At 43.5% G+C, this 12592-nt stretch overlaps 1 protein-coding gene across 1 annotated transcript in view; it reads right to left on the minus strand.

Moving 5' to 3' along the window:
- Positions 1 to 2679: 2679 nt before the first annotated feature.
- PACSIN1 (protein kinase C and casein kinase substrate in neurons 1) overlaps positions 2680 to 12592 on the minus strand; it is a 146897-nt gene continuing 136984 nt past the window's right edge. Inside the window, exon 13 of the transcript XR_003944068.1 lies at positions 2680 to 2692. The gene's annotated coding sequence lies outside the window, so the exon portion shown is untranslated. The remainder of the gene's footprint in view (positions 2693 to 12592) is intronic.

The raw sequence follows: 12592 nt of genomic DNA on the forward strand, positions 1-12592 counted from the left end.
TGATAGAATTCACACTTGGCGTGCATACTTTAGGGACTAGATATTTATTTGTTACATTTGTATCCCACATTTTCCCACCTATTTTCAGGCTCAATGTGGCTAACGTAGTACCGTAGTGGCGATCGCCGGTTCTGGTCTGAACAAATACAGAGTGTGCACAAGTACAAGGTGTGGTTGTGGTAGAATAGGGTTCATATATGGTTAGGATTACCATATTTTGTCCCCCAAAAAGGAGGACACATGCCCCACCCCTTTCACACCCCACCCGCCCCTTTCACGCCCTCGCTCTGCCCCCTGTCACATTCCACCCCCCCGTCACACACCCCGTCAATCCCCCTCCCCGTCACCCCCTCCCCTTACCTTACTACTGCCCTGGTGGTCTAGTGACCTCTCCGGGACAGGAAAGAGCCCCCTCTTTCCTGCCTGGAGTGCTGCCCTGCATGCATCCTTCCTGTTGTTGATTTCGGCGCCGATTCAAAATGGCCACCGAGAGTTGAAGTCTCGCAAGGTCATGTCAACTCTTGGTGGCCATTTTGAATCGCTGCCGAGATCAGGAACAGGAAGGATGCATGCAGGGCAGCACTCCGTGCAGGAAAGAGGGGGCTCTTTCCTGCCCCGAAGGTGGAAAAGGTCACTAGACCACCAGGGCAGTAGTAAGTAAGGGGAGGGGAGGCTAGCAATCTGCCCGTTTGTCCAGAAATCCAGACAAATGGGCAGATTGGCAAAACCAACCCGGTTGCCCGCGGACATATGGTAACCCTATATATGGTAGATACACTGGTGAAACATTAGGCAGGAAGAGGGAGAGTTGGGGTGAGTCCATTATGTTTCTTGGTGTTATTGTGTAGCGGCCCGGGTATGGTATCCAAAAAAAATCATAGCCAAAAAGATAATACTTAGCGCTGTTCTATAAACCACACTTACAGTTAAGCACAGTTTATAGAATAGCGCTTAGCGCAGGGAACTGTGACTACATTTAGGCATGACAATTTATGCCAATGAAAACCTGGTGTAAATCTCCACGTGTAAATTAGGTGCGAATCCTGCTAATTCTATAACAACATGAATACATTTTAGGAACATCCTGACTCACCCATGCCCCTTCCATTGCCATGCCCCCTTTTCGGATTTGCACACTAGGGTTTACAGTTTTATTACAGTTTTCAATTTATATACCGCTGACACCAAATTGGTTCAAAGCCATTTACAATAAGATTAAGATCTCTACATCTTTAATGAAGGAAATTTAAAAAGAATTAAAAAAAAAAAAAAAAAGCTTAACCAGAAATAGTAAGGAAATCCTTAAAATGAGCAGTTTTAAGCATCTTTCTAAGATATATATACTCTGAATTATGCAGAAGACATGTAGTATATGAACGCCAAATTTTAGGGGCTTGGTAAGCAAGAAGCATGTCACAGAGCCTCAGCCTCTTCACACATTTAGCAGAAGGAAATATAAAAGGAAAACAATTTAAAATTCTTCTGCTTCTAGAAGAACTTGGAAATTCAAAATGGGACAACAAACTTTCAAGACAATCGCCATGAAGAGCATAGAACAGTAGACAAGAAAACTTAAATGTGCAACTCTTTATAGAATACACCTAAAAAGATCATGTGTAAATTCTAATTATTGTCAATTAGTGTCAATAATTGCTTGTTATTGCCCAATTATCGGTGCTGATTGGCTCATTAATGAATTAAGTTATGTGTACAAATCAGACGTGCGTCCAGATTTGCTCACGCAATTCAGAGCACCGTATATAGAAATTCGGGGGTAGCTACATAACTTTGGGTGACCTGCAAAGAATTACCCTCAACTGTGCTAATGCTAGTTTCTATTCCCATTCTTGTCATGTGCCAGATGGGCGGAGAGTATGACATAAGCAGAAGGAGCCCTGTAGAGAAGTTAGCAAAAGGAAATATCGGGGAGGAGGGGGAGCGGTGATTATATAAAGTTTTTTCTATGACATGCACATGCCTAAGATCTCTAAAACAGCTGTGCTCCTCAAAACCTTCAAAAGATCTGATGGCCTGCTGGTTGTCATCTTAGTTTAGGTCTTATTTGTAGGTTCCCTTTAATGTATTATTTACTTGGGCATTTATAGGATTGCGCCCTTCTTTTAAATATCTCCTTTGGGCAAGATGGCACCCTAGATGAAAGATATGTTTAGCTGCTCCTCCTGCATTACCTGCAAGATGCTATGAAACGCCATGAGAGGGTTTTTCCTGCATCCCCAGTGGCTCTTACTTCTTCTCATCTGATTTAGACAATCTTGGAAGGTTTTGCAGCTGCAACACCTACCGGGGATCTGCTGCAAGCATCTGCCTCCCTACTCCAGGATAGCAGTGTCTCGCTGTCCTCCAAGGTATGAGTTCCACCGATGGATCCAGTTGGTCTGTGACAATGGGCCACTGAGGGAACCCCGTCAGGCCCAGAAACAGTGTGATGTCATCAATGTGCCACCCAGCAGCTGAGGCTCCTGTGGAAACCACCACACAAGACTGCAGTGGTGTGGTGGAATCAGGAAGTTCTCCGGTCGGCAATAAGTTACAATCTGCAGCCCTTCCAACTCAAGAGGGGTCTGTGCCTCTTCTGGGTGTGGTCAAAACTAGGCCCAGTTCCTCCCCCCCCCCCCCCCCCCCACTCATGATGCAGCAGCTGCTGCCGCTGCTACTCATTCACTCTCTCAGGCTGCCACCGCCCGCTCTCCCTACATCACTGTATCTGCCAGTGCCACGATCTGTCTATCTCTTGCTCCTGTGCGCCAAGACCGGGTTATTGTGTTATTGCAATCAACCGGGTACTGACAGGAGCAGGAGAGAGACAGACCCCAGCTCTGAGTCTTCCTTAGAGGTTGGGCCTGGTGAATTTTGCCCCCACCCCCCTTTCTCGGCGGCCCTGTTGCTCTTACAACCTCTTTAGTCAAGGGTATGACAACTGTGGCCTTAAAGTTGGAGAATTTGGAAAGTGGGTAGAAGAAACTTAGATTTGATACATTTTCTTAAGTTCTCTAGGATACCAGCTGAGGAGACGTTTACGCAGTATATGTTAGAGGTTTTGAAAATGCCTTCGCAAATTACTACCACCAATTTCTAGAATTTATTTACTAGCTTTTAAGAAAAAAGAAACTGGGGAGAGGAGTGAGGCTCTCTCCCCGATATCTCAAGAGAGCTTGGATTTAACAAGCTTGCCTTGAATCATCTAAAGAAGGGGCAGCTATTTCCTCCACTCTTTTGGTAACAATGTCTTTGGACTACGATAGAGACTGGTTGCTTAAATTATATTTTAAATATCATTTGTCTACTTTTTGTACTTTGAAAGTCCAAATTTTCCCTGACGATGCTAAAGCTACACAGATGCGATGGTGACAGTTTCTCCTCATGTGCCCTGGGAGGGCTGTGGTTTTTTTCCAGAAGGTAAATGTATAGTATACATGTATAGTAAAATACCAATCTCATACTATATCTTTTTTTATCCATCCCAATTGACTTTATTTCTAAGCAATAAAATTGTGGCTACTGGTCAGGCTTCTCCTGCTAAGATAGAGGAACCTCAATTGTGATGGGTCTGCCTTCCCTAAGGGATATGGAATTTCTTTCCTCTAAGGAATATTTTTATGGCAATTAGTATATCTAATTTTTTCTTTGTCTCAATTATCTCTTGCCTCCCCTTTTTTTTTTATAGTGGACTAGTTTGGTTATCACATTATGATTTGTATTTCCTTATTTATATTGTTTTCTTGATTTTTGGATTAGTAGACCATGTGATGACTAATTTTCAGTAGGAGTATTTTTACTTGGATTATACTTTGAAAACTGAATAAAAATAACGATTTAAAAAATCTCCTCTGTAGACTGAAGCATTTCTTTCGGGGATAATTTCCTATGTGTCCTGCTGCACATCTGTGCTTTAAGCTTATCAGAGAGAGATATAATGACAGTTTGCAGAGCAGCACCCTAGGGCACTGTTTCCCATGTTCAGTCCTGGAGTACCCCCTTGCCAATCAGGTTTTCAGGATATCTACAATGAATAGGCATGAAAGAGATTTGCATATAATGGAGGCAGTGTATGCAAATCAAGTTCATGCGTATTCATTGTGGATATCCTGAAAATCTGGCTAGCAAGTGGGGTACTCCAGGAATGGACTTGGGAAACGCTGCCCTAAGGGTTTACTCAGAGTCATAGTGGGAACAGCTAAGCAAGAAGTGCTTGAATGTGTACAGTTGGTAACTAAAATATCGTTATATGATTTTCCTAGTGCTGCATCTTTAAGGCTTTGTTTGCAAATCTGCTGCCAGGAGACAAATTCCGAAAAGAGTCATTCATAAACTGTAACATTCGGCGAGTCTGGTCACAAAAGCCAGAGTACGATGAAAAAAAGAATGCTTAAAATTTCAGACATTCTGTGTTTTGGTGTGTGCACTGTCAGTGGATCTGTAAAGAAGAGAAATTTTTGTACACGTTTGGAAAAGAAGAGGAAGAATCAAGTTTAATAAATTAAACCTTATAAAAGTGTTATCCTTTGTTGCCATTTGCCCTTGAGAAACACTGGATTAAATATCGGATTAAAACAATGTTTATGAACTAGGGTTGGGCGATCTTTGAAGGTTTCTGAGTCAATCTCCTCTTTTTTTTTCCCCTAACAAGGATATCCTATTTAAGCTGAATTATAAAATGCAGTCTTTAGATCTAAATATCATTGACCATTTGAAGAGCGTTTCAGATAAGGCAGAGGCTCCCCAAAACCAACAATCGAGTGGAGGAATAGCCTAGTGGTTAGACCACCAGCTGACAACCAGGGAAGCCAGGGGTCAAATCCTACTGCTGCTGCTTGTGATCTTTAGACAGAAATATTTAGGGGGGGGGGGGCAAGCCAAAGCAACATTTCCACACATCATGCCCACCACCACATCACATGCCCCCTCTCCCACTTTTAAACTAGTAATTTAAGACACCAGGCCTTCAATGCATAAAGAAATCCACCCCCTCCAGCTAGCTTCAGCTACCAGGTAAAAGTGCCATTATAACTGATAGCATAACAGTACAGAGAGGATCCCAAGTACAAAAAACACACTCCAGAGTACAGAAAAAAAGTACAAGGACCCTCCAGAAATGGGACATGGTTTTATTTATTATTGGAATATCTAATCTAATGTAATAATTTGTACCTCAAGGTTCTCTGGCTGGCTGGGCTGGTAACATGGTGGTGACATCAGCTCGCCTCCAGCTTTCCCTTCCCTCTCATTGTCCCGCCCTCACGTAGAGACAAAATGATGTCAGAGGAGGGCGGGACACAGAGGGAACACTGGAGGCGACGCAAGCCCAGCCTGCCTGCCAACATGGAGGGGAGGACAGAATCGTGGGACATCAAGGGGAGGGCAGGGCAGAGGAGAATCGCTGGACATGGAGGGGATGGGATAATCACGGGACACGGATGGGAGGGCAGAGAGGAGAACTCGCTTAGATGAGAGCCTTCCTAGGGCCCGTTTCATTTTTTATGAAATGGGCTTTGTTGCACTAATTGTTAAATATAATAGAACTGTGTCCCGTTTCTGCAGGCTCCTGTTACTTTTTTTTTTCTGTCCTCTGGATTATAACTGATAGCATCATTCAACAAATTCTTCTGAGTGGGAGTGAAGTCTGGATGCTCTACAAAATTGGACACAATTTCAATATAAACCTAGCACCTCCAGTTCTATATCACAAACTCCTTACTCTCCAACAACCTTGCAACGTTTGTGATTATCAGCTTAGGAACAGCACATGCTCCTTCAACTGCCTGAAACTCTTTAAATCAGATGGGTTTTTGTGTGATGACTCTACAGGACATGCACTTGAGCATTGAAGGGTTAAGTGACTTGCCCAGGGTTAAAAGGAAGGGTGCCAGGACAGTGCTATAAATATTTCACTGGGCCCTAGATCACCAATATACCTACTACTGGAAAACTACAGTAGAAAATGGACTGTTACAGATGCCTACACTACACAGACAAAACATTCTAGCAGAAACCTTCACACATGCAGAACATAGATGGACCCACAAAAACTGAGGTGGTAAAGGCATGGCAAGCCATTTTGAGGGTGGGGGTGGCCCCTAAGTGGTCAAATCAGTTAACCCTCCATTGCCTCAGGTACAAACTTAAGCCCTCTGGGGACAGGAAATACCTAGTGTACCTGAATATCACTCACCTTGTGCTACGAGTCAAAAAGATGTGAGCTAGATCCAAATAAGTATGACAGCAGGCAAGAACTCCAGGGCCCATCCAGTTTGTCTAAGGTGCTTTGTTTACAATTTCATAGCCCTTGGTTCATCTCTGGCTGTCCCTCAACTTCTTTGGCGCTAAGGTTATCCCAGGCCTTCTTGAAGGGGCCTAGTTACTAAACCAGGTTAGGTGTTTAACATGGATTTTAATGAGGATTAACTGTTAATTGAAAAACAGTTCTTGCATGCTAATTGCCACATTAAACATTTACATGCTCATTGACTTACAAATTTACATAGTAACATACGTATCTCTGTAAGTTGATGTGCTTTGAAAATGAGCTTTATAATGAGGACCTCCTTATTGGAGGGTAGGCAGTATGCTTTTGCACATCATAATAGCACAGCTACCTTAGCCAAGTGCCTGAAAAGCCTCATAAAGCGAAACGTCTAGGTTGACCATATGGCAGCTGAATATGGCTTCTGTACGGATAGTGGCTGGCAGCCAGTGATGAATAAATAGATTTAGTGCCGCTGACTATAAAGACAAATTCTATAAGCTGTGCTTAAAGTTAGGCACCAATAATACACTGATAATTGGCAACTAAGATTTAATGCTAAGAAATGCAAGGTCATGCACTTGGCATAGACCCATCAGTGACACAAATCAAACTGAAAACATGCAAGATTTCATTCATACTGAGATTAAAACTAGATGCAAAGACTGAATGCAACTTTTCACAAGATGCCCATCACGCTCCTTCAGAACCCACTGGGCTCCCAAAGTGGCGACATCCATTGCTTCATTGGACAAATGAGATGGAGACATGCACTTCTACAATCATTGCATAATTACAAACCATTAAATACTGGTACCATCCATACAAACACTGGTGTTGACAGTCTAGGGAAGGATCATTTTGACCAGAGGGACTTTGAACCAGGCCTATTTACACTTAGAAAATGATGAAAGAGGTACAGCTGCACCACACTCCACATGGAGTGAACAGCATTTCATGCTACACATCCACAGTTCGGCATAGAAAATACACCAAGAACATTTCACCAGTTCATGACCACAGATCTATCCAGGTTTAAAGACATCTTTCTAGAGTTTGATGACATCTTGATTGTGAGAGATGCAGTACTTTCTTGCATACTGTCTTACACCTAAAAATGGTAACACATTTTCTTTTGATGTGCTTAACAGAGGGTTCTTAGGCTATGTGCATTAATAAAACTACTTCCCTGAAAATCTGCACAAAATTACTTCAGCTCCAAGGCATGAGTAATTATGGCACTCGTTTTCATAGCAGATGGATGTCTTAAAATGACCAAAAAATGTCCATCTGCCAAAAATATCAAAATTACAATTTTCGAAAGGCAGAAGCTGGATGTCTTACACTGCAGTTCATGCAAATAGCAAGGGGACATGTTCTGGGAATGTTTAGGGAGGGTCCAAATTTAGGATGTCCAACAGCAATAATTGAACAGAAAGAAATGTCCAAGTCAAAAAAGAAGGGCATCCTAAGTTAGACTTGTTTCAATCACATTCAGGGTATAAACAGGTGCCCTGATTGAGTTGCTGACCACTCGAGGGTCCCTCCTTAATCCCCCAATGGTTACTGTCCCCCTACCTCACCTCTGAAAGTGACACCGGAAAGGGATACAAGCTCCCTGACATCATCAGATAATGTGGGCACTCTGAACACACTAGCAAGCAGGTCTGAAAGGTAGCCTAGTAGTCCCTGCAGTGGACTGTTAACCAGAGGACTCAGGTCCAAATCTCATTTCAACTATCTAGTTTTTGTTTTTTAACCTTTAAATTGTGAGCCCTCCAGAAACAGAGATGTACCTAATGTATCTGTTAAAGAAACCTGCATGCCTGAGGGTTATTGAGGTGGTACACATTCAGGTACAGTAAGTATGTACCTGTCTCTGGAAGGCTTATCTTTTAAAATAACAGAGTTGCAGTAGATTATGAACCCGGGTGCCCTGGGCACTAGGCTGCCCCTCTGCTCTGCAGGGACGTTGATGTAGCCATTTTTGTACAAATGCTGCCAGATGGATATCCTTGTCTCTGGTTCTTTTGACGTTCATAATTTGGATGTTTTGATTTGGAAAATGGTTCTTCATTTTGGATGTCCTCAGGTATTTTCCCGTTTGAAAATGGCTGCAAGATGGACTTTTTCTTAACCTTATGAGCAGGACGTCCTTTCAAAATGTGCCCCTTTTTGTGTCTATTTGAGCTTTATGCTTGTGTTTTATCAGATTCTCCTAAGGTACAAAAACATAAGATGCTGAGAGAAAGTTCCTGTATACAATATGTAAATGGTTTGGTTGTGCCCTAGAAAAACAGTATATCAAATGCACGACCCATACCCACAAATACCTATCCCACTCCTGTTCTGTCCATTCTCCATCCCTAGGAACATCTATATGTATATTGCATAAATGAAGGCACTAAAAGTTTAGTGAAAGGGGGTGGGGGGAGAGAGAATTCCATAAAATGGTGCTCAAAAACAGACCTACACCTGCTGAAACCTGGTGTAAATCCTGGCGCCCAAGCTGGGTGTGCTGACCCATTATTCTATAAACACTGTGCATAATATTTTGGAACACTCCGGGCCCGCCCATGCCCACAGCCCCCTTTTGGGTTGCCCATTATCCCCCAGATTCTATATAGGGCGCCTTAATTTCCATGTAGAAATCAAAGCGTATTCTATAACAATGAGCATAATTTAAATTGGTTAACTAGCTAATCTGCGCTGTTAATTGGATGTTAAGCAATTATCAGCACTAATTGACATTGAGATTTATGCGCACAACTCGCTAAATGTATTTATAATGTGATGCTCCTAAATTCCATGGGTGGGGTGTGGGCATTTCTACAATCTATGTGAACTGAGTTCAATTCCCACTTCAGGCACAGGCAGCTCCTTGTGACTCTGGGCAAGTCACTTAACCCTCCATTGCCCCATGTAAGCCGTATTGAGCCTGCCATGAGTGGGAAAGCGCGGGGTACAAATGTAACAAAAAAAAAAACTATTATAGAATACACCTGATCTACACCTAGTTTAGGCATCAGGACCACATCAAGTAAAACGTGGCCTAAATGAACACAACCAAATTTGGTCGTGTGGAGAGCCATTCAGCATATTCTATAAACCACGTGGAACTTTAAGCCTATTCTATAAAATTTAGGAGTACTTTAGAGCAGACGTCCAGGCGTTTTTTTCCGCATGGGTTTTTCCACACACCATATATAGAATCTAGCCCTATGGGATTTAGGCATCCAGTGTTATAGAATAGCGTACAGCCAAATGCGTGCACAAATCATAATCAGTGCCAAACATCAATAATTGGTTGTTAGTATCCAATTATTGATGGTTAACAGCTTGTTAGCCAATCAAGTTGCATGCACATCTCAGGAGTACGCCCAAATCTGGGTACCATATATAGAATCCACACTTAAAGTCCTACATCTAGGAGTATAAATGCTTTGAATATTGGTAATTTTATACGTGCATGAACAGGGGATAATTTTATAAGTGCCCAACTGTGTAAAACACTGTTCTATGCACCCCGATTTCTTATAAAATCCTCCTTCCCCACAGAGATCAGAGCAGAGTGTTATAAGGAGGGGACAGCATTACAGAAAGGGGCTTATACAGCAGAAATAATTTGTTATACAATAAAAAAGCAAAGTAGTCTATATATGAATAAAATAATACTTTATATTTATTTGCTTTTCTGGTTTCATTCTTTTTTTGCATTTCTTTCTGAGAAAGAAAGCTGCAGGCTCGCATGACAGAGAACAGACAGCTGCACAAGACGTTTACAATTGCATATATTAACACTGGTAATTACAGACGGAGCCTCTGGTTCCAGGGACAGTGCACACCAAGAGGCCCCACCCCTTCCAGTCTTCCTGTGGCTAGTACATATTAAGAGTTACCCCAGCTTCCTGTGGGGACACTTGGAGGTCCCAGTCTCTAGCTTCTTTTATGGACAGTGTACAGAGAGAGCTCTCAACCCTCCTTTACCCCCCCCCCCCCCCCCCACCAAAGGAACACTGCACATTTGAGTGAAGCATGCTTAACACATCAAAAGTTGTTCGCATAAACTTGCAAAGTGGATTAGGCAGAATTTGGGCACAGCTGGGATGTGTATCTATTATTTAAAGAGTACACACTGAGGGACTAATATGCAGCCCGTGGCTTTTAAGCCACAGACTGGATCCTGGATATTCCGATGCCAGGGCATGTCTGGCTCTCGATATTCAATATCCTAGTATGTGCGCTGACCCGGACGTTAACTGGGCACCAGCTGATACTGAGACCAGTGCCTGGTTAACTCGGCGCAAAAAGGGGCCTTTTACTGTAGCTTAGCGCCCAGTAACGGAATTAGTGTATGCCTTGAGTTTAGCCAACCATCAAATTATCTCAACTGACTCCGTACCACAGATCTTGTGCCCATCATATACCTGCTCTTGGTCCCTCAGCTATATGGTAAGCCGTATTGTAGAAAATCTCTAGCATCATATCTGTTAGTTGAATGTTCTAATGCATGCTTATTAGGTTATCATTAGTATTATGCTAACATTGTATTATATCTCTGGTATTTTGAATTCTAGTGCTGTTAAATGTGTATATTTTTTATACTGTTTCACGGTAATTGTTATTAGGTTTCAATTTAATGTTTTCAAGTTTACCTCTTTTATTGTATTAATGTTTATTCTTGGTTATTTTACTATTGTTATGCTGTTAACAAAATTGTAAGTTTTATGTTAAATTGTACCTGCTGTACAGCGCCTTGGGTGAATCTCTTCCAAAAGGCGGTTAATAAATCCCAATCCTATATAATAAAACGCACCTCCAACGTTCTGAAGCTGACTGCGTGGACATAAGCCTTGAGGCATTTCGTGCTTCTGTATCCATCTCCGGAAATGATGACGTCTCCCACTTCCGGGTGCGTCAGCAGCGACAGTGCCCAATCCACAACATAGCAGCGCGAGCCAACTCTGCGTTGCTTGTTGAATGATCTGATCAAGTTTGTGTGCGTGTGTCTGACATCAGACGCACGCACGGAAACTTGATCAGACCATTCAGCAAGCAACGCTGGCGCAGACGAGACGAGGACTTCGGCTGTCGGGGGTTGGGGTTCCCCGTCAGCACAGGTATGCGACGGGGGAGGGTTTTCGGCGGAAAGGGGGGGGTCGAGAGGGTTGCGGCAGGAGGGTCCAGGGGTCAGTAACACGGGGGGGGGGGTGTTGAAATCAGAGGGAGGGGGGAGTCTGTAACTCGGTGGGAGGGGCGTGAGGGGGCCTTGAACTGGGAGGGAGGGAGGGGGGTCTGGAACTCAGAAGGGAGGGAGGCATGGGTCTCGGAGGGGACAGAGCGAGACAGCGAGGGAGGGTGGGGGATTACCTTGCTAGCACCCATTTCATTGCCTACCGAAATGGGCCTTTTTTACTAGTAAATAAATAAGTGCTAAGAAGCCCATAGGTATAAAATGGGCTTCTCAGCATGTAGCGCGCACTAAGGTTTAATAAAAGAGCCCCAAAGATAGGAGTCTTTTTTTTTGCTGTCCTACATAGCCAGTTAGCAGACGGAATAGCACCGCTAGCCAGCTAAGTGCTGGCTCAGCCCAAGCTCCGCCCAGCCTGCCCCTAACCTAGCCGGTTAGCGGAAAAATTCAGCAGCATTACCTGGTTAACTGTTGCTGAGTTTTGGTGGCTGGCCAGCTCAGCAGGGTTTAATCAGACAGAAGCCTCTCCTGTCCCATTAAAACCTTTTTGAATATCGACTCCAGAGAGTAGGCACAGATCTTTACACCTTGTTTGGAACAGGTGTCAATTTGTGTGAGAGAATCCGTGTACTAGTGTGGAGTAGTTCTGAAAGCCTCTTTTTATAAAGGTGACTATCACGTTGCCTTTCTAGAACACCACAGTCCCAGTACGGGAACACTGATCCTCTTCAAAACATACAGACCCTGTGCTACAAAATAAGTGGTGACAAGAAACCATCAGCGGTAACGGAATTCAAACATGCGTGGGATATGCATAAAGGAATCCTATGCAGTAGGAATGGATCCTCAGAAGCTTAGCCAAAATTGGGTGGCGGAAGAGAGGTTGGTGGTTGGGAGGCGAGGATAGTGGAGGGCAGACTTATACGGTCTGTGCCAGAGCCGGTGATGGGAGGCGGGACTGGTGGTTGGGAGGCGGGAAATACTGCTGGGCAGACTTGTACGGTCTGTGCCCTGAAAAAGGCAGGTACAAATCAAGGTAAGGTATACACATATGAGTTTATCTTGTTGGGCAGACTGGGATGGACTATGCAGGTCTTTTTCTGCCGTCATCTACTATGTTACTATGACATATGGCTGTC

This window comes from Microcaecilia unicolor, chromosome 12, assembly GCF_901765095.1.
Source record: "Microcaecilia unicolor chromosome 12, aMicUni1.1, whole genome shotgun sequence".
NCBI classification, from domain to species: Eukaryota; Metazoa; Chordata; class Amphibia; order Gymnophiona; family Siphonopidae; genus Microcaecilia; species Microcaecilia unicolor.